The sequence below is a fragment of the Entelurus aequoreus genome, linkage group LG04, assembly GCF_033978785.1.
Source record: "Entelurus aequoreus isolate RoL-2023_Sb linkage group LG04, RoL_Eaeq_v1.1, whole genome shotgun sequence".
Lineage (NCBI taxonomy): Eukaryota > Metazoa > Chordata > Actinopteri > Syngnathiformes > Syngnathidae > Entelurus > Entelurus aequoreus.
In genome coordinates this window covers 86,964,129-86,971,163 of record NC_084734.1, presented here as the reverse complement: position 1 = coordinate 86,971,163, position 7,035 = coordinate 86,964,129, and positions in this window count along the sequence as shown.

Genomic DNA, 7,035 nt, shown 5'->3' with positions numbered 1-7,035 from the left:
TGTCTTCATGTTTCAATGTGTACACTTGCTGCTTATAGACTTGTGCGGCCAATAATTAGGTATGTGCGGCTTATATTTAGATGTGCTCCATAGCCTGGAAATGACGGTACTTATTGTTACATTCCTAGTTTGCTGTGTTTGCCTTTCCATAGCAACTCTGCCGTCCTCTTCTTTTCCCTCTCTTACAGTTGCCATGGCAGCGGAGAAGGGCAGGAGAGTCCGAGCACACCTGGCTGCAATCACCATGCTGTACTGGTCGCCTGAACCTGTTAGGTGCTGGTTTCTCCACGTGCATAGACCACGCCAGGGGTCACCAACCTTTTTGAAACCAAGAGCTACTTCTTGGGTAGTGATTAATGCGAAGGGCTACCAGTTTGATACACACTTAAATAAATTGCCAGAAATAGCCAATTTGCTCAATTTACCTTTAACTATGTTATTATTAATAATTAATGATATTTACACTTAATTGAATGGTTTAAAAGAGGAGAAAACACGAAAAAAATGAAAATTTTGAAACATAGTTTATCTTCAATTTCGACTCTTTAAAATTCAAAATTCAACCGAAAAAAAGAAGAGAAAAACTAGCTAATTTGAATCTTTTTGAAAAAATTAAAAGAATAATTTATGGAACATCATTAGTAATTTTTTCCTGATTAAGATTCATTTTAGAATTTGGATGACATGTTTTAAATAGGTTAAAATCCAATCTACACTTTGTTAGAATATATAAAAAATTGGGCCAAGCTATATTTCTAACTAAGACAAATCGTTATTTCTTCTAGATTTTCCAGAACAAAAATTTTAAAAGAAATTCAAAAGACTTTGAAATAAGATTGTAATTTGATTCTACAGATTTTCTAGATTTGCCAGAATAATTTTTTTGAATTTTAATCATGATAAGTTTGAAAAAATATTTCACAAATATTCTTCGTCGAAAAAACAGAAGCTAAAATGAAGAATTAAATTAAAATGTATTTATTATTCTTTACAATAAAAATAAAAAAATTACCCCAACATTGATTTAAATTGTCAGGAAAGAAGAGGAAGGAATTTAAAAGGTAAAAAGGTATATGTGTTTAAAAATCCTAAAATCATTTTCAAGGTTGTATTTTTTCTCTAAAATTGTCTTTCTGAAAGGTATAAGAAGCAAAGTAAAAAAAATAAATGAATTCATTTGAACAAGTGAAGACCAACTTTTTAAAACATTTTCTTGGATTTTCAAATTCTATTTGAGTTTTGTCTCTTTTAGAATTAAAAATGTCGGGCAAAGCGAGACCACCTTGCTAGTAAATAAATAAAATTTAAAAAATAGAGGCAGCTCACTGGTAAGTGCTGCTATTTGAGCTATTTTTAGAACAGGCCAGCGGGCTACTCATCTGGTCCTTACGGGCTACCTGGTGCCCGCGGGCACCGCGTTGGTGACCCCTGCTATAAAGTTATATAAGCCTTGCTTGTTCAATATTCAATGCAAAACTTGTTTGGGTCCCTATTAAAAGGTTAATTTGTTCAACCTTGGCCCGCGGCTTTGTTCAGTTTTACATTTTGGCCCACTCTGTATTTGAGTTTGACACCCCCGCTTTAAATTATCATTACTTTTTTGATTTGTGTTTTAGTTTTGCCTTGTCATTTCAGTAGAGCACTTTGAATTGTACAAATTGAGCTCTTGCTTTGCCACGCCTATGTCAACTTGTCATCCTTGATTCACTCCATGGGGTGCAGTAAGTCATGACACTCCTGCACTTTAACGAGCAGGGTGGTTTCTTGAGAAATGACTTATCAGAATCCAAGTCCAGGCCTACCAAGAGTTAAACCCAAATGAGTCTTTATCATACGAGTCAGATTTATGAGGCATAAAAGAGACATTGTTTTCTTTCACTTCTGCATTGATCAACTCAATGGAGTTCTCAACGAGGCCTACGACCTTGCTAGAATATGTTTCATAATCAAGTCAATGAAGCGGTGTCGGTAGATTACAGCAGGGTCAGCCTCCTGATTTAGAGTCTAATGTTCTTCTGCTTGGTAACTAACCCTTATGTGGTGTCCTGATTGTTTTTACAACTGAAAATTAACCCTGATTGACGTCACTATTTGAAAGGCATGCTGGCGTACAAGATAATACCGATATCCTCTACTTTTTATCATAATTTGACTAACCATTAATGACTTTTATTATGGCCAATATATTGCTGATTCCCGCCCTTATCCAACACAAATACTTTCTGTTCTGTTTTGCCATGTTGTCATCCCATAAAGGTATGTACCGGGTTTTTGTGATGAGTCGGCAAAAGACCCAAAAAGTACAGCATAGGGTGCACTGAGCTGTATGTGAGAAATCGGAAGATCATCCATTTTCTACCACCTATCCGTCTCGGGGTCGCCCGGTTGCCCATCCCAGTTGCACACAAATCGCCAGAGGTGGGTAGAGTAGCCAGAAATTGTACTCAAGTAAGTGTACTGTTAATTTAGAGATTTATTACTCAAGTAAAAGTAAGGAGTAGTCACCCAAATATTTACTAGAGTAAAAGTAAAAAGTATGTTGTGAAAAAACTACTCAAGTACTGAGTAACTGATGAGTAACCTGTTCGTTTAATGATGACGGCAACAAATAATGCACAAAAAACATAAAAATAGCAATGAGTAAATTCAGAGCCACAAATATATCTCTTAAGCAACTAAAACAATAATATATATTAAATAATAATACATTAAAATAAAAAAAATTAAGGCAAATTGAGCCACAATAACTTAACAGCACCATAGGCTCAGTAAGCAGAGATTACGAAGGAAAATAACAAGTTAGCCTTTACGCAAACCATAAACTGATAGGTGTAACAGCACCATGGGCTCAGTAGGCATTCATTGATTGATTGATTGAAACTTGTATTAGTAGATTGTACAGTACAGTACATATTCCGTACAATTGACCACTAAATGGTAACACCCCAATAAGTTTTCCAACTTGTTTATATGGGGGTCCACGTGTGACGGTCATGTGACCGCCTGGCTCTGTTTGATTGGTGAAACTAAGTCAAACGTCACCAGTGACTGTATTTGATTGGTGAAACGGAGTCAAACGTCACCAGTGACTGCATTTGATTGGTGAAACGGAGTCAAACGTCACCAGTGACTGCATTTGATTAGTGAAACGGAGTCAAACGTCACCAGTGACTGCATTTGATTGGTGAAACGCAGGCATGCGACAGATCCTTCTTTGAAGGTCTGTCTGACAAACCAAAACAAACAGAGCGTGCATTAACAGATGGATAAAAATCAGTAGCGAGTAGCAAGCTGAATGTAGATAAATTGAGCAGAGTAAAAGTAGCGTTTCTTCTCTATAAATATACTCAAGTAAAAGTAAAAGTATGTTGCATTAAAACTACTCTTTGAAGTACAATTTATCCCAAAAGTTACTTAAGTAGTAAGTAATCGATTAAGTAGTCACTTTTGCCAGGGCCGTCTATGTAGAAACCCGACTGAAGGGTTTACAAAGGTTGCTAGACGCTGAGTGTTCATTTAACTGGGTATCTGGGTATTATCTTCCACCCAACTCTCTCGTTTGAGTCACACATAAAGAGTGTTACTACAAACCCCGTTTCCATATGAGTTGGGAAATTGTGTTAGATGTAAATATAAACGGAATACAATGATTTGCAAATCATTTTCAAGCCATATTCAATTGAATGCACTACAAAGACAACATATTTGATGTTCAAACTCATAAACTTTATTTTTTGCAAATAATAATGAACTTAGAATTTCATGGCTGCAACACGTGCCAAAGTAGTTGGGAAAGGGCATGTTCACCACTGTGTTACATGGCCTTTCCTTTTAACAACACTCAGTAAAGGTTTGGGAACTGAGGAGACACATTTTTGAAGCTTCTCAGGTGGAATTCTTTCCCATTCTTGCTTGATGTACAGCTTAAGTTGTTCAACAGTCCGGGGGTCTCCCTTCTGCTATTTTAGGTGCCACACATTTTCAATGGGAGACAGGTCTGGACTACAGGCAGGCCAGTCTAGTACCCGCACTCTTTTACTATGAAGCCACGTTGATGTAACACGTGGCTTGGCATTGTCTTGCTGAAATAAGCAGGGGCGTCCATGGTAATGTTGCTTGGATGGTACCATATGTTGCTCCAAAACCTGTATGTACCTTTCAGCATTAATGGCGCCTTCACAGATGTGTAAGTTACCCATGTCTTGGGCACTAATACACCCCCATACCATCACACATGCTGCCTTTTACACTTTGCGCCTATAACAATCCAGATGATTCTTTTCCTCTTTGGTCCGGAGGACACGACGTCTACAGTTTCCAAAAACAATTTGAAATGTGGACTCGTCAGACCACAGAAAACGTTTCCACTTTGCATCAGTCCATCTTAGATGAGCTTGGGCCCAGCGAAGCCGGCGGCATTTCTGGGTGTTGTTGATAAATGGCTTTCGCTTTGCATAGTTTCATGGGATGTTCCAAAAAAAGTGTTTGATGAGCATTCCTTTTTTGCCAATTGTGCCAGCTTTTTTGAAACATGTTGCAGGCATCAAATTCCAAATGAGCTAATATTTGCAAAGAATAAAGTTTTCCAGTTCGAACGTTAAATATCTTGTCTTTGCAGTCTATTTAATTGACTATAGGTTGAAAATGATTTGTAAATCATTGCATTTTGTTTGTATTTACAATTTACACAACGTGCCAACTTCACCGGTTTTGGGTTTTGTAAAAACACTTTGTGGCAACCAGGTGTGTCCTGGTGGCCAGTCAGGAATAGGTGTGGAAGTCAGTGTTCATTAGCAGACAATGAAAGCACATTGGCAATGGAATTTATTAATAGGAGCACTGGAATGTAAACAACATCCAAACATGACAGTCCGATATTGACATGGAGGTTAATGACAATTCATATCGTAAACACAGATGTGGAGGTCCACTTCACACCCCCAAAAAGCAGAGAATAAGGAGGTAAGCTGCTAGTATTCTATTTTGTGTCATCTCCTACTGATGTTTTATAACTGGAATTGTACCTTGAGTTGAGTAGAATTGTGCTTGAGGATATGCAGACAGAACATAGATCGATAAATACTTTGTCTTCAAGAGAAATTCCCATTTTCAGCACAGGGGCAGGCAAAGGGGGGCGTTCCAAGTACAATTAGTTATCTACCGATTACTCAAAAACTAATTTATATTACGGGAAATGAGTTTGCATGTTCTACCCGTGACTGCGTGGGTTCCCTACAGGTACTCCGGCTTCCTCCCACCTCCAAAGACATGCACCTGGGGATAGGTTGATTGGCAACTTGGGAATAGGCTGATTGGCAACACTAAATGGTCCCTAGTGTGTGAATGTGAGTGTGGATGTTGTCTGTCTATCTGTGTTGGCCCTGTGATGAGGTGGCGACTTGTCCAAGGTGTACACCGCCTTCTGCCCGAGTGCAGCTGGGATAGGCTCCAGCACCCCCCGCGACCCCGAGAGGGACAAGCGGTAGAAAATGGAAGGATGGATAGAAAATTATTTATTTCCAAGACATACAAAAAACTAAAATACATGAAAGAAAACATGTTTGTGAAATATGGGTCATCTGGATGCTGTGGGTCCTTAAAATGCTTCGGAAGACAGGCATAGATATCCTCAACGTTTTGTAAATATTAGTCAAATATCCATAAATTATGGACATCTAGGCCTTGGTCACACTGCAGGTCAATTTTTTTGCCCATACGCAACCTTTTATCAAATGTTTTAATGTCAGTGAGAACAGTACGATTCCGAATTTTTCATATTCCGCCAGGCCTCTCTTGTATGTGGAAATATTTGCAAAAAAGAACAAAAGTGTACCAGTTCGAACGTTAAGTATGTTGTCTTTGCAGTGTATTCAATTGAATATAAGTTGAAAAAGATTTGCAAATCATTGTATTCTGTTTTTATTTACCATTTACACAACGTGCCAACTTCACTGGTTTTGGGTTTTGCACATGATTGTTTAAGACCTCTAGTTTCTTCCGTGAACCATGGGGAACGCCTTTTAGAGGCCTTTTTTTCAGTTGTACCTGTGCTATACTGTCAATGGTGTTGTGCAAGACATCTTTATATATATATATATATATATATATATATATATATATATATATATATATATATATATATATATATATATATATATATATATATATATATATATATATATTAGGGCTGCAACTAACAACTAATTTGATAATCGATTAATCTGTTGATTATTACTTCAATTAATCGTTTAATAATCGGATAAAAGAGACAAACTTCATTTCTATCCTTTCCAGTATTTTATTGGGAAAAAAAACAGCATAATGGCACCATACTTATTTTGATTATTGTTTCTCAGCTGTTTGTAAATGTTGCAGTTTATAAATAAAGATTTATCAAAAATTAAAATTAAAAAAAAGTCTCTGCGCATGCGCATAGCATAGATCCAATCCAACGAATCGATGACTAAATTAATCGCCAACTATTTTTATAATCGATTTTAATTGATTTAATCGATTAGTTGTTGCAGCCCTAATATATATATATATATATACACACACATATATATATATATATATATATATATATATATATATATATATATATATATATATATATATATATATATATATATATATATATATATATATCCCTTCATACAGACAGAGACTGAAACTGGCTAAACCTGTTATGAGGAACATTAAGTGTTTCACCGCCGAGTCTGTGGACGAGTTGCGTGCTTGTTGGGAAACGACATACTGGGAGGCAATTGGAGCGGCCACGAACAATCTGGACGAGTATACGGACACTGTGACCTCATATATACAGTTCAATGAGGCACGCATCATTCCAACGCGCACCAGGGTTTGTTATAACAACGACAAGCCCTGGTTCACACCCAAGCTCCGACAGCTGCGCAAGAAGAAGGAGGCTGCTTGGAGAAGCGGGGACCGAAGTACATACAGAGAAGCGAAGTACCACTTCACCAGGGAAGTGGAGAAAGCTAAATCTGTGTACTCTAACCGTCTACAGGAACA